Below are 24,839 nucleotides of genomic sequence, written 5' to 3' on the forward strand. Positions count from 1 at the left end.
TTCCTAAAATGATGGTATGAGTCTGTGTGCGCACAGGAATTGGGGCAGAGATTTAATTTGTGAAGTTGTTGTTCAGTCGGGGGCGCTAGAGGGCGCCGAACCAAGATGGCCGCACAAGAGTGAGGCTCCCGCCAGACCGGGCGCTTTCACGATCCTTTCAGCTATCCTGACCAGGCTAACCTTCACCTCACCTCCACGGCTGCATCCGCTGTGACCGGCGCGACGCCCCGATACCCGCCACGTCTCTGGAGCCCGCCGGGGTGCAGAGTTATTCGCTGGAGTTCCCCCGGCCGAGAGCGAGGGCTCGTCTGCGGCCAGCGCGTGGTGGGGGACGCGCTCCACGGGAGCCCGGTGCTCCGAGGCCTTCGCGACACTGGACTGGTGGGGCTGCTGTTGACTCCGGAGGATCGGTGACCATTCCTGCCCGGGACGGGAGCTCTGCGGAGGGTAGGCGAACACATCTCCGAGGCTGGGTCGCACTGGTGGGCCTTTCGCTCGCTCGCCCTCCTCTGTTTGAGGCCTGCACCCGGGACCTACACTCGCAAGCTGCCGCTGACCTCGCTTGGGTATCCGGGCTCAAGCTTGGGGGCCATCCTATCCCTCCCCTCCCCCCTCACGCATCCTCGGGAGGAGAGACCCTTCCCCGGGGCTTTGCTGCTGGATCGCGCCAGAAGAGATTGAGGAGTGCTGCCTTGATGGTGCCCGCTGACCCACATTGACCGGCGGTGCGTTCTGGGAGGCCGCGACGCCTGCTGCCCCCAGCCTCGGCGGCTGGAGCTTCGAGTGGGGAGGATTTGCTGCTCCCGGGACGGTGGCTGCCTGGAGCCCTTTGCCCGCCCTGTACTGCGGGGACCGCGCCCGGACCGGCGGACCGCCGACCACGCCTCGCTGCTACTGCTGTCCTCCCTGGGGGGCTGCCTGGGCTGGGCGGGCTGAGCCCCCCCCACTCCCTACTATCCTTTGAGTGCGGGCTGTGGACTGCGGGGCGGCTTCGTCTGGATCGCCTCCCCCTCCATCTGTGCCACAGGGGGCATTGCCGTGCTTACTTACGTACGGCGGAGTCGCCCCCACCCAGCCCTCCCTGGTTGTGGGGGCTGCCCCCGAGCCGGCCGCCTTCCTCGCTTCCACGATCCTTGCGGCGCGATTGAGGAGCCGCACCACCCCTATCCACTCGCGGGGCTGTGGTTTGACCTGTACGGGTCCCCCCGCCTCACCTGGACTGCCGGCGGGGAGGACTTGGCGAGTTCGACTGGCGGGCGCCATGGGGCGCAACGATGCGCGACAGACCAAGTTACCGTTTGACGCCAAGAAGACCCCCGCGCCGGCGTCCGAGCCTGGCCCTTCCGCCGCTGGCCCTCCTGACGAAGACTGGAAATCTCTCCTGTTGGGATTGAAACAAAGCCTAATGACCATAGATTCTAAAATTGACACCATCACTACCAGGCTGGATGGTGTAGTGGCCAAACTGGAGCGGCACGATACCCGCATCAAAGAGACTGAGGACAGGATCTCCACATTGGAAGACGGCGCCACCTCTACAGATCGACATGTTACCCAAATGGACCGTCTCCTCAAGATAATTGCGGACAAGAATGAGGACCTAGAAGCGAGGTCCTGTCGCAACAACGTCCGCATCCTGGGCCTTGCGGAGACCACCAACACCGGAAAAATGGAGGTCTTCGTCGAGAACCTGATGGCCGACCTGTTCGGGCGGGAATCCTTCTCCCCACACTTCATCGTGGAGAGAGCCCACAGGTCCCTCGCTGCCCGCCCTCCCCCTGGTGGCCAGCCACGGCCCATAATTGCACGCTTCCTTAACTATCGAGACCGGGATGTGGTGCTCAGACGTGCGCGGGAGATGGGAACAGTGCTCTACTGCAACACTACGCTGTCCTTCTCCCCCGATTTCACTGCATCTGTACAGGAGGCCCGTCGGAAATTTGCTGGGGTAAAAAAGAAACTGCAGGCCCGGGAGATTCCGTATGCCATGCTATACCCTGCTAAACTGAAGGTCTCACACCAAGGCAAACAATTGTTTTTTCAGCAGCCGCAGCAGGTGGAGGACTTCCTCAGGCGGCATCGTGGGGACTCGGGCGGGGGGGCTGCTGGACCGCGGCCCTCTCGGTCGCCCTCGCCGATGGAGCAACAGGACTGAACACACCGGGGGGCTGCCCCCCCCCTGACTCACGCTCCTGTTGGGACTGCACTTGCCCGACTGGATCAACGTCACTCCTGGTGAGGTACCTCTCTTTGTTTCATGTCAATGACACTAGGCTTGGTCGTTGTTACATTTTGTGCCCGGTCGCCCACCTCCGTCCCACATTGAGGGCCTAGTGTAACTCTGGGTTCCCGTGGGTGCAAGTAGGGAGGTGGTTGGCAGGTCTGGCGCCCCTAGAGTACGTTCCCCCAATGGGCGCACCCCAATGCACCCCTTTCCTCATCAAGGCAGGGGTAGTTACTGTATTTTTTCTGTTTGTTAGGTTGGGTTTGTTAGGGAGAGGAGGGGATGGGTGGGTAATGTATACCCGGCCAGTTGGGGACGCCGGCGTGGGGGGTCGAATACTCCGATCTGCATCTGGGTTATCTGTCTCCTCAGTACTGGATGCGGGAGGACGGGTGGGGGGGTAGTTCACTGGGGTTTTGTTATGGAATTCGTTATTGAGTGCTACGAGCAATTGCAAGCTGCGAGAACATGCCACTTATGCCTTTACACGGGGGAATGTGGGACTTAGCTGACAAGCGCCCTGCGCAGAACTTTCAGTTGCTCTCATGGAACGTGCGCGGGTTAAACAACCCGAGGAAGGAGAGGCAAGTCCTGAGCTACCTTACTCGGCAGGGAGTGTCCGTGGCCATGCTCCAGGAGACGCACCTACAACCGGGGTTGGCCCCCCCATTTGCGTCACGATGGGCTGCGAATAGGGTGTTCTCGTCTTACTCGAGTTACGCGAGAGGAGTGACCATTCTAGTGAGACGTGGGATGGGGTTTACACTGGCGGGAACTGAAGTAGACTCTGGAGGGCGGTACTGCATGGTTTGGGGGACATTACATTCACATACAATACTGTTTGCATGTTACTATGGCCCCAACACGGATGACCCTTCCGCGCTCCTCACACTGTGGGGTAAGATTCAGTCCCTAGGCATCTCCCACATTATACTGGGGGGTGATTTCAACACTGCACTCAAGCCTGGGATGGACAGATCGCACCCGCAGGCGTCGCACTACACGCACACACAGCGCGCGTTGTTGAACATAGTGGACGAGCACCGCTTAATTGACGCTTGGAGGCACTTCCATCCCACGCTCCGGCAGGGCACCCACCACTCCGCAGTACACTCCACCTGGGCGCGTATTGATTACGTATTCCTCTCATCCGGCCTCTCCCCGTGGCTGGGTGGAGCGCTCCATCTGGCCCGCACATTCTCTGACCACTCCCCAATCCTGCTGTCCCTGCGTGTTCCCCTCACGATCTCCCCATACCTGAGCTGGCGACTGAATCCTGCACACCTCACAGATTCAGTGTTTCAAGCGGAACTTGAGCAATACATAAAGGACTTTTTTGAGCGCAATATAGATTCCGTATCCAGCCTTACTACAGTCTGGGAGGCGTTCAAAGTTACCGTGAGAGGTTGGTGCATAGCTAAGGGAGGTGGTGTCCTTAAGTTTCTGCGCGGAGATTTACGCAGGCTCGAGGCTGAACTTCGTAAGTTAGAGAGTGAAATGGAGCGTAATGGGCGAGTGCCTGGCACTGCGGCGCAGATGCGAGAGAAACTAAATGAATACATGGAAGCCGCAGCCAAAGAGAGTAAGTTTCTGGGGAGACCCTTTGTCTCTCGAGTGTATGGCGAGGGCGACAGACCTGGCAGGGCATTGGCCACCGCAACTCGCTCCCCTAGATATAGTAACTACGTTGCTACCTTGCTGGATGAGCATGGCACCCCGCAGCGGGATCTTGCTGACCAACTCAAAGTCCTCACGGATCACTACATTAGGCTATACACCTCCCACAGGACCGCACCGATTGTATTGCATGAATACCTCGATGACACTGCGCTTGCATGGCTGGGCCCCACACAGCAGCAGTTCCTCCATCATACACTAGAACTAGATGAGATAACTGATGCAATTATGTCCATGAAGTCGGGAAAGGCGCCAGGGTCGGACGGGTTACCGATTGACTTCTACAAAGCCTTCAAGCATGTACTGGCCCCCATTCTACAGCAGGTGTACTACTCTTCATTGGAGGAGGGTTCCCTGCCAGCTACGATGCGCGAGGCCCTCATAACGTCTTTGTTAAAACCTGGTAAAGCGCCGGAATATTGCGACTCCTACAGGCCCCTCTCGCTATTAAATACGGACGTTAAAATATTAGCGAAGGTCCTAGCTACGCGCCTTAACCTCTTGATGGAGCGCCTCGTGCTCCCAGACCAGGCCGGGTTTGTTCCCAACCGTGCAACTTCTCATAACTTGCGCACTCTTCAGGCGGTATTACAGGATATTGACCCGACGAGCGAGGCTGCCGCGGTCTTTCTCGACGCCACAAAGGCGTTCGATTCCCTTGAATGGGATTACCTCCTGGCCTTGCTGGAACGGATGGGCATGCCTTTCAATTTCCTGGATTGGATCCGACTGTTGTACTGTCGGCCCCGAGCAATGGTGCTGCTTAATGGTGCCCGCTCCCCCCCCTTCGCGATTCACAGGGGAACCCGACAAGGATGTCCCCTCTCCCCGGTGCTGTTCGCACTTGCCATAGAGCCCTTAGCGGCCAAACTTCGGCAGCATCACAATCACCGATCTCTCATCTATCCTGAGCGCCAACTGCTCATTGCATTATATGCGGATGACATGACTCTTTATGTGCATAAGCCGCGTGAAAACTTGAACCCTTTGCTGCGGGAAGTCACTAAATTCGGTGCCCTTTCGGGGATTCAGATAAACTGGACGAAGTCTGCCTTGTTCCCCTTGACTGACAATACTACGCAGTTTCCCCTGGATTACCCCCTGGTGTGGGAGCAAGAGGAGATCAAGTACCTGGGCATCCAGGTGACCAGAAATCGGGAAGCCCTGATTAGAGCCAATTACGGGACTGTTGTGGATAAAATCACGGACAAAGTTACCCAATGGATTCGCCTCCCATTGTCAATGGCGGGTCGGATCTCATTGATCAAAATGGTGGTCCTCCCCAAGCTGCTGTATCTCTTTACAAACATACCATACAGCCCTGGCGCGTACTTCTTCCGTGCCCTCAACTCCCAGTTGTCGCGACTCATCTGGGGAGGCAAGCAGGCCCGACTCGGGCTGCGGACCCTTATGCTACCTTACCACCAAGGGGGTTTGATGTCCCCAATTTCCAGCGATACTATGATTGCGCACAGGGCCACTTCGCCGCCTATTGGCTTCACCCCCCCCCCCCTTTATGGCGCACCTGGCAGTCGAAGATGGATATATGAGGCCGGAACAACCTTCCGGATACTTGTACACATCAGCCCGCATAGAACATAGAGATCCCACCACGGTCGACTGCACTGTCAGTGCCTGGAAACGACTGGCGGAACACATGGAAGTTAAATTCCTATACTCCCCTCGCATGGCGTTGGCACATGATCCAAGGGTGAGCATGGCCCGTGAGGAAATTGGCCGTAAAATGCTCGCAAAGCTTGCGATCCACACCTGGGGGGATCTTTACCACCAGGGGAATTTCCGCACGGCGACGCACTTCTTCGGGGATACCACTCCTTCCGTTATGGATACCTTTCTTTACATTCGGCTCCGGCAAAATATCAAGGCGGTCACGCCCGACTTTCCGAACGAACCTGATACCGTGGCGCCCCTCCATGCCCTGTTGCAGAAAGGAACGCCGACACATGTGGTCTCCATGTTATATACCCACGCGCAAGCGGCCCCGTCCCCCCCCATCTCCGAGCGCGTAATGACTGGGACTGCGATCTGGGGGAACCACTGTCGGATGCTCAGTGGGAGGAGAGTTGCTCCCATACCAGCGCGGTGACAGGAAATGCCCGCCTTCGACTGGTTCATTTTCAATTTCTGCATCGCCTCTACTTTACACCCGCTAAACTACACCGTTTCGGACTCCGGGACAACGATTGCTGCCTACGCTGCAGAAGACCAGGGGCGGACTTCATGCATCTGGCGTGGTCTTGCCAGGCCGTCGCCGCCTATTGGGTGGAGGTGTTTGCAGCTCTCACTGAAATGATTGGGGTAAGCATTGCTCCCTGTCCTAAGATCGCCCTGCTGGGCCTCTCTAACCCCGCTGTTAAGGCGCACCGGAAATTCTTCGCGATGGGCCTTCTGTTGGCAAAACGCCACGTCGCGTGCAGGTGGGGGCGAGGGCGGGCGCCCAAATTCAAAACTTGGCTGGATACGATGACAACTTGGCAGGAACAACTGCACAACTATTCGGACCTTTTACCTCACAAATCGCGCCCCAGGGACCTTTGGGGTCCTCTCACTGCGTATCTTCTAAAGACGCAGTTCACAGACGCTCCCACGACAGGCGCGTGTGGGGAAGAGACGGTGGAGGGCCAGTCCACCTCGTCGGCACCAGCACCTAATCCACTGCCAGCCGACACTGATTTAGCCCCCTCCCCTCCCGCACTCCTTTAGTTCCCCATACATGCTGGGCCTGTGCTCTCGTTACACTCGGCTGGGCTTCACACGTCCCGCGGGATCATCTAACATCCACAAGATCCATGGGCGGGAGGGAGCTGCGAGCTTACTGTCCTCCCCCCCCCCACCCCACTACGGCATACCATGCACGACACTACAGGAAGTAGCATCCTGTCATGTTCTCTACTAGGGCCTTTGCCACACCCTCCCAGATCACTTGACGGTGCCTTGGGGCGTGGCACGTCAACGCCCTGGTTACTGCCTGCACTCCATAGCGTGATACTCGTCTCGCACAGCCAGGCGCCACACTGCCATAAATGCCTCTTACTGGGTGTGGTGGATCTCTGCTGGAAGGGCACAGCTTGAGTAGCACTTGTTTGGTTCCGTTATTAAAGTTGAATGAAACCTCATGTTCCTCATGCTCGATCACCTCATGTTGCTCTGATTGCTCACTACTACATGCTTAAACAGTTCTAATTCCTATGCTACGCGGCCGGCCCGTCAGGGTTGTAGGCGACATGCTGTGTAAACCAGTGGCTGCTTTTCAAACTATGCTTATCAATGCCTCCACTGCATGTTGTCGCTGCCGGCCTGATCATTCAGGATGTAGGAGTACAGCTGTGTACTATTTTTTTCATGCTCAATAAAGGTTTTTGGAAAAAAAAAAAAAAAAAAAGTTGTTGTTCAGTGAGAATTGCAGTCCCAGGAAAGGGGCAGCCTGTGTTATGTTCCTAAAATGATGGCATGAGTCTGTGTGCGCACAGGAATTGTGGGCAGAGATTAAATTTGTGAAGTTGTTGTTCAGTAAGAATTGCAGTCCCAGGAAAGGGGCAGCCTGTTGTCTTTACACAAATTATCCCTTAGCACACATGCACTGTTACATACATCCCTGCAGTCTTCATGCAGTTCTGGAAGTCTCCTTGCTCATTTCTCTTGCACCAGAGAATACACAGTCTCAAGAAACACACTCTTGACACACACGCAGCAGCTTCTCCAACACTCCCATGTGTAGTACTCAGTTCTGTGTGATGTTTCAGATAGCAGTGTGTAACGCAAACACATAAAAACATCATCAAGGCCTCATTTTCTTTGCTCTAGTCTAATCACTCACCCAGGTTGCAGATGCTCATGGTATGAAGTAGCTGATAGGACACGTGCTCTTTTCTGCCTCTGTGATCTACAAGGAAAATGTGTCAGGCTGTAACAGTAATTATCACTTGCTCTACCACAGTAGTAAATGTGCTTTGAATTTGCAAATCAAATTCTGTTTTCTGCTTAGAAGCACACCATGAGGCTGTGTGCGCACAGGAATTGTGGCCAGAGATATACTTTGTGTTGCAGTTGTTCTGTAAAACATGCACTTGCAGGAAAGGGGCAGCTTGTTTTTTTTCAACTGTGGTGGTTAGCACTGTGCACAAATTAGTAAATCACAAATGAGAAGCAAAAGGTAAAACATTTGAAATTAATGAAAAGCTTAAAAAATATTTTAATGAATTATAATTACAAAAAAGATTTTTTTTTAAGTTTCTTGCAGGTATTGCTGAGCAACAGTGAACAAATAAAAAAATGCCTTTAAGGACAAGAAAGAGGAAAGAAAAGCAACAACAAGTATATCTGGACAAAGTAGAGATTTCTTAAAAAAGATCTTCAAAAAACAAAAAAATGGCAAAAATAAATGTAAAACAAACAGTGTTTTATGTACAAAGCAACAACAGAGTCAACAGCAAAAAACAAAAGCTAATGTACAATCAGAAGTATGTAAAACTGATTTAACACGAAAATTAGATTTTAAAAACATTCGTCGAAAAATGTTTCAGAGAAGAGTGATGTTAAATTTGCTAAAGGATGTGAAAAAATATAAGAAAAAATCAAAATTTATTAAGAATTTTTTTTTTATAGAAAATATTGTAAGTAAGGCTTTGGAAATAAAAAGAAAACTTTTTATTCTAATTTTGAATAGGATGCGTAGATTAGATAAATTAGTCAATGCAATGAAGTCACAAAGCAAAAGGAAAAGAGAAGTGAAAAAAAGTAACTTTTGTAAAGTGTTCTTGGGAGAATGGAAACACAGTTCAAGCACTGAACCATTTTTTAATGAAGAGAGTTATCTTCAAAGTAATAGTTTGTTGCATGCAGTTGACACCAATGGTAGAGCATATGAAGTTAAGGATGGTTGTGTGATGGAAAAAGAGAAAATGGTCCCAAGAAATGAGGAAGAAGTAATGGCTGCTGAGGCTATGGGGAAATGTCCAAAAGCCCCAGTGTACACTTGGAACTGTAGTAGTATTTGTACTGTGCGTCAGGAATCTATTGATAAATTACGTGACTTTCTAAGAGAATATAGTAAAAAGAGTGTAAAACAGAAGATGAAGGTGCTTCAAACACTAGATCCATGCAGAGTGAGAGAGAATACTGGTTTGCAAGAACATTCTCTGGCTTGTCTATCTATAAAAGTGTGTAAAAGTGTTTTTCATCATTTTAGGATGCTGGCTGTTCCTCATACTGAAATGAGAAAGTTTGTGAGAACATTGTATTTTGCTAAAAGTCCAGCAGTAAAGTTGAATGAGTTGAATAATGCTCTGTTCCGTGGATCTGTATCAGATGTAGTGAAGGTTACTGATGAGATTCAGTTTTGTTACTTTGGTCCCGAACAAGAAAGTGCAGAAAAGGACACAGTTAATGAGGAAAATGAGGAACAGAATGTAGAACTCATTATTACTAAAAATTTTGAGGAAGAAATGACAAAATTTACTATCATCTCTAATGAAAGACCAAATATTACTTGTATTTGTTGCCGCAGAAGCCATTATAAAATTCAAACAAGGAATGTTGATCTGTATAAAGAAGTGAAAATGAAGATAATTATAAGTGGAAGGATTTTGCAACATATATATTTCTGGAAAATTGTTTTGAATTGGGTGAAGATCAGCGTATTTGTAAATACTGTTATAACAAGTTAGAAGAAAATAGAATGCCGACCAGAGCTGTACATAATAATTTAGAATTGGATGCTATTCCTGCCGAACTTTCTGATTTAAATACATATGAGTCTATACTCATACAATGTGTTCATCCGTTCCAGACCATAGTACGTATGGAGCCCAAAACTGGTAAATTACCTCCTTCAGATTTACTGAGAGGTTTAAAAGGAAGAGTGGTGTATTTGCCCTTGGATTTGAAAAACAATATGGAAACTATTGATGCAGATACTTTGGAAACTGAACCATTAGTTATTCTGGTTAATGGTGTACCTACAAAGAATAAGAAGATTTGGCAGGAGCTGGTAGATGTACGGAAAGTACAAAGAGCAAATTTATATTTGAAAAGGAATAATAAATGGTATGAATCAATTTATATAGATGAAGAAGAAGAAGATTTACAAGAAGACACAGAAACACCAACTGGACAAATTGAAAAAGTGGACAAGTCAAAGGAAGAAGAAATTTATGAACATTTTAGCATACATCCTCTTCATTCAAAAGAAGTTATGGGAGACACTATTGATCTGTTTCAGATGAAGAAAGCAAAAGGAACTCCCGTGAGTGTATGGGAGAAGAGCTTGGAAGCTCGATGTTTTCCTCAGCTGTTTCCCACAGGAAAAGGTGGACGATACAATGAACGCCCAGAACAGATTCCAGCTTCTGAGTATCGGACTACAAGACTATATGCTGAAGATTCAAGATTTCGTCAAAGTATTCCTTATTTGTTTCATCTTTTATTTGAAAGCGACTTGTCTGCATTATCTTATGCAGTAAATCACATTTTAAAAAGTGGAGTACATCTACATAATGTGTCTGCTAAGGATTTTATGGAGAAAGTGCAGCACCGAGATGATCATTTGGAAACACAACTGATCAATCTGATGGCTTGTCAGCGTGGGACAAATGAATATTGGTACCGACGCCATGGTGAATTAAAATGCATGTTACGGAATTTAGGAACTCCTACATGGTTTGTAACCCTAAGCTGTGCCGAGTATGCTTGGGATGATTTATTGGATTTCCTACGAGAGGCAAATTCAAACATTAAAAACATTGAATACAAGACAGCAGGAGAACTGTGCTCATTGGATCCGGTTAATGTTTGCAGATATTTCAATCATAGATTTGAGGCTATGATGTCCTTCATCTGCAATAAAAAAAATCCACCTCTTGGAGAAGTAGTGGATTTCTTTTGGAGAAAAGAGTACCAGGCAAGAGGTGCTCCTCATATTCATATGCTGTTGTGGATCAAGGATGCCCCAAAATTTGGAACAGATGCTGATGAAGCAGTGTTATCTTTCATTGAAGAATATGCAACATGTGCTATACCTAATAGCACAGAAGAGAAAAAGTTAAAAGAACAAGTTTTACGTTTCCAAAGTCATCGGTGAGGAAAATACTGTCGACGGAAGTACAAGACCAAAGATAAATTCTACACAAAGTGTCGATTTGGATTTCCTAGACCTGTTCTTTCAAAAGGAAGAGTCAACAGTTTTATGTCAGCTGTGCGACATACTATAACCAGAAAATCTCCCAAAAATACATACAACCTAAGAAGAAAAGAAGAGTCAAAATTTATAAATGACTTCAACCCAATCATTTTATCCATGTGGAATGCTAACATGGATATTCAGTATGTGGCAGACAATTCTATTGCTGTTGCTCGGTATGTCACATCTTACATCACTAAATCTGAGAAAACAGAATTGAAGGAAATGTGGGAAGAGATTTCTCACGAGAAGACTGTCAGTAAAAAGCTATACAGTTTCAGTTTAAAGATGTTATCGCATCGAGAAATTGGATCCTACGAATGCTCAGATAGGTTATCATCTGCAAGTCTTTACTCGAAATCCAGAAGAATAATTTGGGTAAGCTTAGGCCTTGCAGGAATGAGAAATCGGGTACTGAAATCTGTTGGAGAAATTGAATATTTGTCCGAGAATGACCTAGAAAGTACAGATATTTTGAAAACAAACATGTTGGACACATATTACCCAAAAAGAAGTCATCATCTTGAGAACATGTGTCTCTATGAAGTGCTGCAGAACTACATTTTTTCACGGAAAGCCACAGAAGACATCCACAATGGAAAATATAAAGTCATTGGTGAGGAAGGATGTTTGGTGAAGCAAACAAAAGGAAGTTTGATAAATCACAGGAAGCTGAGTTGCGACACTACTGACAAAAAGGAATTTTACTACTTGGCACTTTTGCAGCTGTTTAAACCATGGCGTTCAGAGGACGAACTACTTGGAGAATTCCAGAGTTATGAAGATTCCTTCAATGCTAGCAAAAACAGCACTGAATGCAGTACTTTCACAACTTATGTCCAAATGTTAAATGAAGAAAATGAACAGGAAGCAAAAATTGCAGCTGAAGTAGCTAGAGACAGTTCTCAAGACAGCCAAAGTTCAGGAACACTTAGTCAAGAGCCCCTAGGACAACCAATCGTAGAAAATGAAGCTGCAGTAGCCATGACTGAAGTAGAAACGGCTATGAATCAAGCACAGGAAGATTCAATCGACTTACTAAATCTGGAACAACAACTGAATGAAGAACAAAAACAAATTTATGAAGAAGTCACCAAAAAAATTGATCATGGATTACTACATGAAAAAAAACAGTGCTCATGCACATCATTTGAACGAATCAGGATGTATGTGAGTGGACAAGCTGGAACTGGTAAAAGTTTCTTAATAAAAGTCATCAGAAGCTACCTACAGAAAAAAACAGCTTCAAATTTGTCTTGTGTGGTAACTGCTCCAACTGGGTTAGCAGCCTATAACATAAAAGGAATTACCTTACATCGTTTGCTAATGTTACCAGTGGAGCATGAGAACAAAATAGAACACCACAAGCTAACTGGAGAAGCATGCTTCGAAGTTTCAAGAGTGTTGAAGAAGATGCAAGTTCTCATTATTGATGAGGTGAGCATGGTTTCAAACTTAATGCTTGCCTTTGTGCATTTAAGAATGCAACAAATTCTTAAGAGAGACTATGACGTGTTATTTGGAGGTAAACACGTCATAGTTTTTGGAGATCTTTTACAGCTCACTCCAGTTAAAGGACAACCAGTGTTTAATACTGTGACACATGAAGACACGAAGAAGTCATTAGGAAGCATTGGTAATGCGAATATTTGGTCGTTCTTTGAGTACAAAGAACTCACTACCAATATGAGACAAGCAAACGACGAAGATTATGCAAGTATTCTGAAAGATATCAGAATTGGACTACTCACAGAAGTTGGCAAAAAAGCATTACAGAGTAGGATGCTACATAATTTATTTCCAAATGAAGAAATAGTTGCAGAGAAAATATACAAGAACATTGCTGAAAAAAATACTGTAATCTGCTTAATGCCAACACTACGTGAGTGCTCAATATTCAATGAGGAACTTTTGAAATTGGAAAAGGAAGAGATTAAGAAAATGGAAGCAGAGGACAAAATTCAGCATGAAAGAATTACTTTTACATTAACAGGCAAACTGAAAAATAAATTGGATTCACTAGAGAAGAACATTTCCAAAACAGCTGGATTAGAAAAAAATCTATATGTTTGCATGAATTGTCGAGTGATTTTAAGGAGAAATTTGGATGTAGAAAAAGGTTTAGTGAATGGAGCTATGGGAAGAGTTGTGGGTTTTATTAATTATCAGAAAGAAGAAGGAATTGAATGTTTAAAAATAAAATTTGATCAGATAGAAGAAGTTAAAGACATTTGTCGTTGTTCAGTTCGTTTCATGCTTGTGAAAGACTTATATGTACGTAGGAAGCAGTTTCCATTTTCTCTAGCATATGCTGTAACTATTCACAAGTCTCAAGGATTGACTGTAGATAGTGCTTTTGTAAACATTGGTTCTACTGTGTTCAAAGAAGGTATGGCATATGTTGCTTTGTCACGAGTGAAAACATTATCTGGTTTATTTATGATAGGCTTTGATGACTCAAAAGTTAGTGCTGATACAAACTGTGTAAAGGAATATAATAGATTAAGAAGAACCTATGCTCCTCATTTAGGTCAGTATCCTGTGATTGAAAAACATGTTGTTTCTCGGAAAAGGAGATTTGAAAATATCTGTAATGTGGATGAACAGAACAAAAAAAAAAAAGGACAGTGATGTGATAGCAAGGAAAAAGAAAAAGGACAGTGTTGAAGAGGTTGTTGGTTGCCATTTTGAAAATAGCTCTGGTGTCAACTGCTATGCAAATGTAGTGCTGAATGTTGTATTTTATCTTGAAAAGTTGCTAGAACAGATAATAGTAAATCATGGAAAAAGATTGTGTTCTCTGCTGAGTCTCCTTTATGAGAAGCTGAGTAATGATAAAACTGAAATAGAAAGTGCTACTGATGTTAGAAATCTTTTAGATGTATGTTGTGGTTCTACACAGTTTAAAGAAAATGTCCAGCAAGATGCACAGGAATTCTTAATATATATTTTGAGTGTACTTGAAGATGAAGGAGTAGAAGTAGAAAACTTATTTGGTGTCTCTTACAAATGGGAACATTGCTGTGAAAACTGTATGAACACATGTAGTAGTAATGTTGATTCAGAAAGGTTCATATTTTTACCATTACCACAAAGTAAATCAGTGACTTTTAGTAAATTAGTGAAAGATGCCAATCACAACATGGAATGTTCTGAATGTAAATCTGACATGTTTTCCACGTTATTTTTACAGAAATATGGTCAGTATGTAATTTTAATGATGCAACGTTGTAGAGCTGATGGTTCAAAATTGGATACTTTAATAAAGAAGTTTACAGGACAACAATTATCAATTTCTGGAAAAACATTTGTTACAGTTGCAATAATTTTTCATGAAGGACCTACTGTAACTTCTGGACATTACACAGTTTATCTTAAATGTGAAAAAGGCTGGACACTGTGTAATGATTCCCAACTGATTTTCAAGCAACGTTTGCCTTATGATTTACCCAATTCTTATTTAATTTTTCTGAAACCTAAATTTTGAAAACTAAAAACTGCATCTAAAGAAAGCATTTTTTGTAATTTTAAAGGATTATAATTGAAGATATCACTTAAAAAGGATTTTGAAATTACTATTTGGCCTAAAGGAAAAGTAATAAAAATAATTGTGGACTCCTTTGACAGAAATTATTTTGGCATGTGTGCTTTTGCGACAAGGTTTAAAGACGGTTTATCTAGAAAAATTTTATTCATCTAGAAAAGTACTTGTAATATATATGTAATATTTCTAACAAGGTATATTTTAGTGAGGATAGTTTTTGGGTTTTTTTTAAACAATCTTTCAGATTGTTTTTTTTTTGCCCGCTGTTAAATGATGAATACAATTGTTTTCACTATTTTAAGTGAAAATTAAAAAATTCTGAAAACAGCAAAAAAAGGGCAAAAAATTGCTTTGTAAAATATGTAAAAACATGTAATGCTTTTTGTAATGTATGATTGAATATTAATACTTTTTTTCTTTTTTTGCAGAACTAGAAAGAAAAAATAAAAAAAGAAATTCTGTTCCCTTGCAAAATACTAAAAAAAAAAATTTTCAAAAGAATTTTTTTTTTTTAAAAATAAGTGAAAAATATTTGTATTTCTCAATCCTCCCTTTTCATGCTTCCATTTCTTCACCTCTTTTTGTACATTAAACTTTTTATTTTTTTTATAAAAATGTTTTTAAAAAACATCCTTGGGTGCGCGCAGGGTGCGCGCTAGGCCTGGGCGATAATTCCGTTCCGTTCGCGGAATTTGCGAAATTTGGGTAATTTCGCGTTCCGCGGAGAACGCGAAATTGAAAAAAATCTACGTTCCGCAACTTCGCGAAATTTTTTGCTTGTTCGCGTTCTCAATATGCGTGTTCGCGAGATATTTCACCCCGAGCACGCAAACAGCGATCGCGAACAGGAAAAAAGTATCGCGAACACGCAATTCCGCGTGTTCGCGGAATTTCTGCATGTTCGCGGAGATTTTTTACCGTTTCGCGGAGATTTGCGTAACGCGATTACGCAAATTCCGCCCACCCCTAGTGCGCGCACCCAAAAAAAAAATTTTTAAAAAAAATCCCCCCAAAAATTTTGGGGGTTTAGTTTTTAAGTGGCTCTTAAAAGAGCCGTTGAGTTAATGGAGGGAAACAGGAAGAGAAAAACGAAAAAAAAGAAAAAACATCTATGGCCTACTGCACTCATGCGCATCAAATTTTCTATGAATGAGATCAAGACTGGTCTCACACACAGAAATAAGTCGACCGCAATCAGTGCAGCGTGTGGACAACCTCGTAAAACAAGGTGGTCCAAAAAGAGGTGTGGAAGAAGGCAAAGGCACCACTGCAGAAGAAGTGCTCGCCTGAGCTCCCGAAGATGTGCTCGGCTGAGCTGCTGCAGATGTCGTCGGTTGAGCAGGTGGAGGGTTTGCTCCAGAAGCTCGACGAAAAGTCACTGGATGCATTTTGTCAACATGCCTCAACATAATGTGAATGCTAAAAGAATACTTCTTGTTAGGATTCCCACGTGACAAGACTTTTTGACAAAGTACACAAGTAACTTTAGGTGCATTTACCTTTTTTTGTCCCTCTGGAAAAGTGAAAAACTGCCATATAAAGCTGTCTTTCTGCTTCCTGCTTCCTGCTCCTCTGCCTCTCAAGAGTGTCCTGGTCACTGTCTGAAGATGGTTGCTGTTCAGCCATTGTCTCTCAACAACAGAATAGCTCCTTCTCCAAAGGAATCAGAACTAATAATGAGGGGAGTAGGTGTGGTTTGGGAAGAATCTGGAACTGAAAGTACTTCAAACCAATCAAAAGTGATGATTCATGATCACATGACTTGCCATGAGGGGATTGGGTGTGGTGTTGAAACAATCAGAAACTGAAAGTAATGATAACCAATAAGAAGTGTTGTTTTATTAAGCATATAAACCGAGGTGCGCGCACTGCGCAAGCTCCGAGCGCGCACTTTGTGATTACGCATGCGCGAACGCGTAGGAGCGCATGTGCATACGTCATATGCGCGTACGTAACGCGCATACGTTGAACACGCGTATACGCGAACGTTATTGCGCATAATTTAAGTGTATGCGGAAGTGAACCGCGTGGAGCACGTACGACGCACGCACGCATGCGTACGTACGTACGCATACGTACTGGGTGCGCGCTCCCAGCGCGCACTAGAACGTATATATGCATACGTAAATAACGTATGACGGTATTCATAAAAAACTTACGAAAACGTACTAGGAGCGCGCTCAGAGCGCGCACCCCAAGAATTTATATAAAAAAAAAACAAGTGGAGAAAAATTAATTGCAAAAATTAAATAAACTGTTCAACTTTATCCTAATTGAAATTTTAAAAAAAGAGCAAAAACAAATAAAAGGATACAGATAATATATAAATGAATACATAGGAATTTTAGTTTTATTATAAAAAAAAAATATTTAATTAAATAATTCAAAAATTAGCATTTAAAAAACCGTACAAATTCACTGAAAAAACCAAAGGTTTCACACACGTTATAGTTAGGAATTAGCATTTAAAAAACCTTGCAAATTCACTGAAAAAACCATAGGTTTCACACATGTTATAGTTAGCTGGACATTTCTCTCATACAAAACCAATGAAATTCCCCCGTTATAGTTAGTTCAGCTAACTATAACTCGCGCGCCCGCAATGCACTGCTGATGACATCACATATTACATCACTCATGACATGGTCAGTGACATCACTCATGACATCACTGATGACATCTCAAATGACATCACTCATGACATCACTGATGACATCATCATTGTGGTAGAGTGGCAGACCTCCTCTCCCCCTAATATAACCTTTGATACACACATTCAAAAATAGAGACTAAAATTTTCAAAACAATCGACATACCAATACCAGTTACAACAACCTCTTCAGTAATTCTAAGATCCACATACACATCCACTCATTCACCAACAGTCATATACAGTCACTTATACATGTACTCACTCATCATATGTACTTATACACCTATACATCCTGTTACACAATGCCACTCATCCATAGAGTTACTCACACACATAGTCACTCATGCTAATAAAGAATCAAACATACATTTACTTGCATATACAGTTATACACACACCACCACACTTACTTCTATGGAAACTTACACATACTTAGTCTTTTAAACAATCACTTATAGAAACACATACTTATTCATACAGGAACTCTTTCAATCTCTCACTCTCACATATACTCACTTATATACACCGATAGTCACATATACTAGTTTAAAACATATGTAGTTACTCATAAAGACACTATTGAAACAGTCATTCACTCACTAACACAACCACCCATACAGTCCTGCACACATGCTGTCTTCAACACATACAAACAGTGAGTCACTCATTCATGCACCTATGCACTGCGTAATACCCCCACCGAACCATGCAGACACTCAGACTGATACTCAAAAAACAACTAATAACCTATATAGACACCCATGTAGCTACTCACCAACCCATGCAGCCACTTATACACAAAGTGAGAGACTGATACAGATATTTACATATTTAAACATTACTCACTAAGCCATGTATTAACTATGATACACTTAATCCAGTCAGTTACACAATCAATTTTTCAAAAAAAAATCATCCATTTAGACACTTATATACCCATTTATTCTTCCATCAACCTTGAGATATACATATATAAAACATATTTAATTTTCAGAAAAACAGACATTCGCTGGATGATGTCATCAGTGATGTCATCAGTGATGTCATTTGAGATGTCATCAGTGATGTCATGAGTGATGTCACTGACCATGTCATGAGTGATGTAATATGTGATGTCATCAGCAGTGCATTGCGGGCGCGCGAGTTATAGTTAGCTGAACTAACTATAACGGGGGAATTTCATTGGTTTTGTATGAGAGAAATGTCCAGCTAACTATAAGATGTGTGAAACCTATGTTTTTTTCAGTGAATTTGCAAGGTTTTTTTAAATGCTAATTCCTAACTATAACGTGTGTGAAACCTTTGGTTTTTTCAGTGAATATATATATATATATATATTGTCTACTGGCGGTCGCCAGTAGATAGTTATAGTTAGGACCGTGTTTCCATAGGAAATCTCAAAATTCTATTTTGAATAACTTTGGCGTCGGTTGAAGAATCCTCGCGAAATTTTCAAAACTAATGGGGCGCTCCGTTCAGCTCCTACCCTGAAAGTCTCGGGGTGATTCGTCAAGCAGGGGCCGAGAAAAAAGGGGGGTCCCAAAACGCGTTTTCCCCATGCATTTTACCATAGGACCTTTAGTCGCAGCTACAGCCCGAACGGCTGAACAGAATTACTTGAAATTTGGCAGAGAGGTAGCCATAAGGTCAAGGAAGTGCCTTTTGCAGGTCTGGTGTAAATCTGTTCAGTATTTCCGGAGAAAATAGCATTTAAAAGCATATATATATCTATACGCGCGCAGGGTGCGCGCACCGTGCGAGCACCGTGCGAGCACCCTAACGTGCACGAGTCTAATTCTGATTGGTGGTTACATGTTAGTCAACGTTCGAATCGGTCGAAATCAGGAAGTGTCGGCCGCCATTTTGTTTGTTTTCAGTGCGAGAGTGAAAAAGGAAGGTGGCGAACGTGAAAAGGGGGCAGGGTAGAGAGTTCCTGACCCCCTAGCCTTTGTCAGGGGGTCCCTGAAGGACCCCGAAGGCAAAAAAAAAAATTTTTTTTTTTTTTAAATCGCGGGGGTGCGCGCACAGTGCGCGCACCCTGAAAAACCCCCCAAAAATTTACAAAAAAAAAAAAAACATCGCTGGGTGAAAACCAAAAAAAATAAAAAATTATTTTTAATACGTAGTTTATTGTAAAATAAATATATAAAAAAAATAATAATACATAAATAAATTAGCATTTAAAAAACCGTACAAATTCACTGAAAAAAACATAGGTTTCACACACGTTATAGTTAGGAATTAGCATTTAAAAAACCTTGCAAATTCACTTAAAAAACCATAGGTTTCACACATGTTATAGTTAGCTGGATATTTCACTCGTAAAAAACCAACGAAATTCCCCCGTTATAGTTAGTTCAGATAACTATAACTCGCGCGACCGCCACTCTATCACAAGGATGATGTCATCAGTGATGTCATGAATGATGCCACTGACCATGTCATGAGTGATGTAATATGTGACGTCATGTGCAGTGGATTGCGGGCGCGCGAGTTATAGTTATCTGAACTAACTATAACGGGGGAATTTCATTGGTTTTTTACGAGTGAAATATCCACCTAACTATAACATGTGTGAAACCTATGTTTTTTTAAGTGAATATATATATATATATATATATATTTATAAATATATATATATATATACATATATATTACCTACTTGTCGGTAGATATAGTTACGACCTATTATCCATAGGAAAATCGTAACATTCTATTCCCAATAACTTTGGTGCCGGTTGACGAATCTTCACAAAAGTTTCAAAACTAATGGTCCGTTCTGGTCAGCTCCTATCCTGAAAGTTTGGGGGTGATTCGTCAAGCGGGGGCTGAGAAAAAAGGGGGTCCCAAAACGCGTTTTCCCCATGTTATTTCCCATAGGAAATTTTAGACATGGCTACAGCCCGAACTGCTGAACGGCATTTGATCAAATTTTGCAAAAAGGTAGCCCTTGGTTCAGAAAGTGCCCCTTTTTTAAATTGTGTAAATCCGTTCAGCAGTTCCAGAGAAGTTAAAAAAATAGAGGTCAAAAAATCAATTTCCCATAGGAAACTTTAGACGCAGTTATAGCAAAAACTGCTGAACAGAATTACACCAAAATTAGCAAAAAGGTACTGCTTGGCTCAGAAAGCGGCCTTTTTTTTAAAATGGTGTAAATCTGTTTAGTAGTTTATGAGAAATTAAGAAATAAAGATAGTGATATCTAGAAGCACAGAGGACCGCGCACACACCCGATCACGAGCTTCATGCTAATTGGCTGTCAACATTCCAAACCAGGAAGTGTTGACAGCCATCTTGTGCCTCGGTAGAACAGAGGCACAAGAAAAGCGAAAAACAAACACGCCACAAATGAAAAGGGGGCAGGGTAGAAACACCCTTACCCCCTAGGCCTGGTCAGGGGGTCCCACAAGGACCCCCAGGGCCAAAAAAAGCATTTTTTTTTTTAAAACGCTGTTTTAAGTTGGGGAAATAATTTCCTTTCAATCCTGAGGGCCTCTGGGGGCCAACTAGCCCACCAGGTGCTTCCAGTAACCGCCACTGCACTGCGTTGCCGAGAGGTGGTCCAGGCCGTTCCCCTTTTTATACCTCTCTGCAATGCAGCTCTGTGGCGTTTAGTGGAGGTACCTAGTGGGCTAGCTGGACCCTAGGGACCGTCAGGATTCAAGGGGACTTAATCTCCCAAAATAAAACGGCCACAGGGCGTGTTTACACAGTGGTGAATGGAGGGGACGGGGCCTGAGATGACGTGTGCCAACACGCCCTGTGGCACATTTTAAGTTGGGGAAATAATTCCCCTTCAATCCTGAGGGATCCTGGGGGCCAACTAGCCCACCAGGTGCTTCCAGTAAGCGTCACTGAGCTGCGTTGCAGAGAGGTGGTCTAGGTCGTGCCCCTTTTTACACCTCTCTGCAACGTACCTCTGTGGCACTTACTGGAGGTACCTAGTGGGCTAGTTGGACCCTAGGGACACTCAGGATTCAAGTGGACTTAATCTCCCAATTTAAAATGGACACAGGGCGTGTTTGCACACATGTCACCTCAGGCTCCCCCCTCCCTTCACCAGTGTGAAAACACACCCCATGGCACGTATTAAGAGGTAGTTTTAATCCCCCTGCCGTATTATGCACTAGGGGCTTACAGAGGAGGTCATGCTAATCACAGGGGTACTCCAACGCATAGATTTCCCTAGTGCATGTAGGTGTTTTCACTGTATTCTATGTGTCTTTTAGCATACCACTGGCTCTAGGCCTGGTTAGTCAAAGTCAGTTAGCACCAGTACCCATCTGAAAAAGTTGTGGGTGCAGGATGATTTTGTAACAAGGCATCTTTCTGCTCCTCTGTTGGTTCTTTCTGCACATGTCTTGCTTTTTCCTGCACTTTTCTTCATCTTTGAGGACTTCTGTTGCTTCTTACGGCATTTCTTTTGCTTCTTTCTGTGTGTTTTTTCTTCTTTTTTCACACGTCCTACCTCTGTAGGCATAGTTAGAAACAAGCATTTAAAAAACCTTAGAAATTCACTGAAAAAACATAGGTTTCAGGCATATTATAGTTAGAAATTAGCATTTAAAAAACCCTTGAAATTCACTGAAAAAAACATAGGTTTCAGGCACGATATAGTTAGAAATTAGCATTTAAAAAACCTTAGAAATTCACAGAAAAAACCATAGGTTTTATTGAAAGTTATAGTTAGTTGGACACTTCACTCGTACAAAACCATAGAAATTCCCCCGTTATAGTTAGTTCAGCTAACTATAACTCGTGCCCCCGCAATGCACTTCTGATGACGACACATATTACATCACTCATGACATGGTCAGTGACACTGATGACATCTCAAATGACATCACTGATGACATCATCCCATGACTGTGTGTTTCTGTAAAGTTTAACTATGTTTAATATATATACGGAAAGACGTATTGAAGAATGAGTGTGTGTATAAGTGTCTGAATGGATGATTCATTTAGTGAGTGCGTAACTGAGAATATAAGTGAGTGATTAAACGTATCTTACTGAATGCATGGGTTGGTGAGTAAATTGTGTGAATGTCTGTATCCATCTGTCTGTTGGTGTGTGAGCGGCAGCATGGGTTTGTGAATAGCTACATGAGTGTCTATATGAATTATTGATTGATTGTCTGAGTATCTATATAGGTGGTTGAGTGTTTGTGTGGGTGGGGTGTGTGTTAGTGAGTGAATGTACATCTCATTGGTACATGTGCGAGTAACTACATATTTAAAAGGCAGTATATATACTTATTTAAATGGCTATAAGTGAGATTGTGTGATTGTGGTTGTATGGATGAGTGTGTGGTTGTATCAGTGATTGTATAAGAGTGTAAGAATGTTCTAATATTTGTATGAGTAAGTGAGCAGGTGTGTGCATAACTATCTAGGTGAGTAAATGGGTGTGTGATTATTTATTTGCATCACTTAATAGATGTGTGAGTACCTCTATGGATGAGTGGCGGTGTGTGAGTATCTATATAGCTGTATGAGTGCATATGATAGTCCTGTACTGAGTGACCATAAGTATGAGTGACTGTACGGATGAGTGAGTAGATGTGTGTTTAGACCTAAGAATCAGTGAGTTGGTATTTAGTTATTGGTGTTGGAGTGTCAATGGTTTTGAGAATGTCCGTCTGTAATTTAGAGTGGGTGTATTAAAGGTTATATTAGGGTGTGAGAAGATGCATCAATTTATCACATGGATGATGTCTTCAGTGATGTCATCAGTGATGTCATTTGAGATGTCATCAGTGATGTCACTGACCATGTCATGAGTGATGTAATATATGACATCATTAGTAGTGCATTGTGGGGGCGTGACTTATAGTTAGCTGAACTAACTATAACGGGGAAATTTCTATGGTTTTGTACGAGTGAAATGTCCAACTAACTATAACTTTCCCTAAAACCTAAGTTTTTTTCAGTGAATTTCTAAGGTTTTTTAAATGCAAATTTCTTACTATAACGTCCTTGAAACCTATGGTTTGTTCAGTGAATATATATATATATATATATATTCACTGGAAAAAACATAGGTTTCAGGGACGTTATAGTTAGTTGGACATTTCACTCGTACAAAACCAGAGAAATCCGGCCGTTATAGTTAGTAGCGCTAACTATAACTTGTGCCCCCGCAATGCACTGCTGATGACGTTACATATTACATCACTCATGACATGTTTAGTGACATCACTGGTGACTGTGTGTTTCTATAAAGTTTTAATATGTTTTATATATATAAATGTATAGGTGTATCGAAGAATGTGTGGGTGTGTAACTGTCTGAATGGATGATATAGTAGGTGCGTGACTGATTGTATAACTGACTGATTTAGCATATCTTACTGAATGCATGGGTTAGTGAGCAAACTGTATACATGTCTGTATCAGCCTGTCAGTTGGTATATAAGTGGATGAATGGGTTGGTGAGTAGCTACATGACTGTCTCTATGGGATATTGATTGTTGTCTGAGTATCTGTTTGGGTGCCTGAGTGTCTTTGTGAGTGGGTGGTGGATGACTCTGTGCATAGATGTGTGAGTGGGTGATTTACTGGGTGTATGGGTTTAAGAGTGCATCTGTGAAGGTCTGTATTGGTGGGTGAATGAGTGTGTGTATGGGTGTGTTGGTGAGTGAATGGCTGTCTCAGTGGTATATGTGTGAGTAACTACATATGTGAAAGGCAGTATATGTGAGTGTTGGAGTATACAAACGACTATAGTGAGAGTGAGTGATTGTGAGAGTGGCTGTATGGATGTGTGTGTGCTTGTATCAGTGATTGTATAAGAGAGTAAGTATGTGTTAGTATTTGTATAAATAAGTGAGGTGGTCTGTGTATAACTGTATAGGTGAGTAAATGGGTGTGATTGATTCTTTGCATGACTGAGCAGGTGTGTGAGTAAGTGTATGGATGAGTGGCAGTGTGTGAGTGTATGTATAGGTGTATGAGTGCATATGATAGTGATGCATTGATGAGTGGCTGCATGTATGAGTTACCATAGGGGTGAATGGGTGGATGTGTGTGTGTAGACCTAGGAATCACTGAGAAGCTATGTTCTAACTGCTACAGATTATCACATGGATGATGTCATCAGTAATGTCATCAATGATGTCATCAGTGATGTCACTGACCATGTCATGAGTGATGTAATATGTGATGTCATCAGCAGTGCATTGCGGGGGAGCGAGTTATAGTTAGCTATACTAACTATAATGGCAAATTTCTCTGGTTTTGTATGAGTGAAATGTCCAACTAAATGTAACGTCCCTGAAACCTATGTTTTTTTCAATGAATTTCAGAGTTTTTTAAAAATGCTAATTTCTAACTATAACATCCCTGAAACCTATGGTTGTTTCAGTGAATGTGGAAGGTTTTTAAATGCTAATTTCTAACTATAACATCTCTGAAACCTATGGTTTGTTCAGTGAATTTCAAAGGTTTTTTAAATGCTAATTTCTAACTATAACATACCACTCGCGTTTGCAGAGTGGTGAAGAAAGATGAGCATGGCCTCCGAACACCTCTTAGCAATCCCAAT

This window comes from Triturus cristatus, chromosome 8 (assembly GCF_964204655.1).
Source record: "Triturus cristatus chromosome 8, aTriCri1.1, whole genome shotgun sequence".
NCBI lineage: Eukaryota > Metazoa > Chordata > Amphibia > Caudata > Salamandridae > Triturus > Triturus cristatus.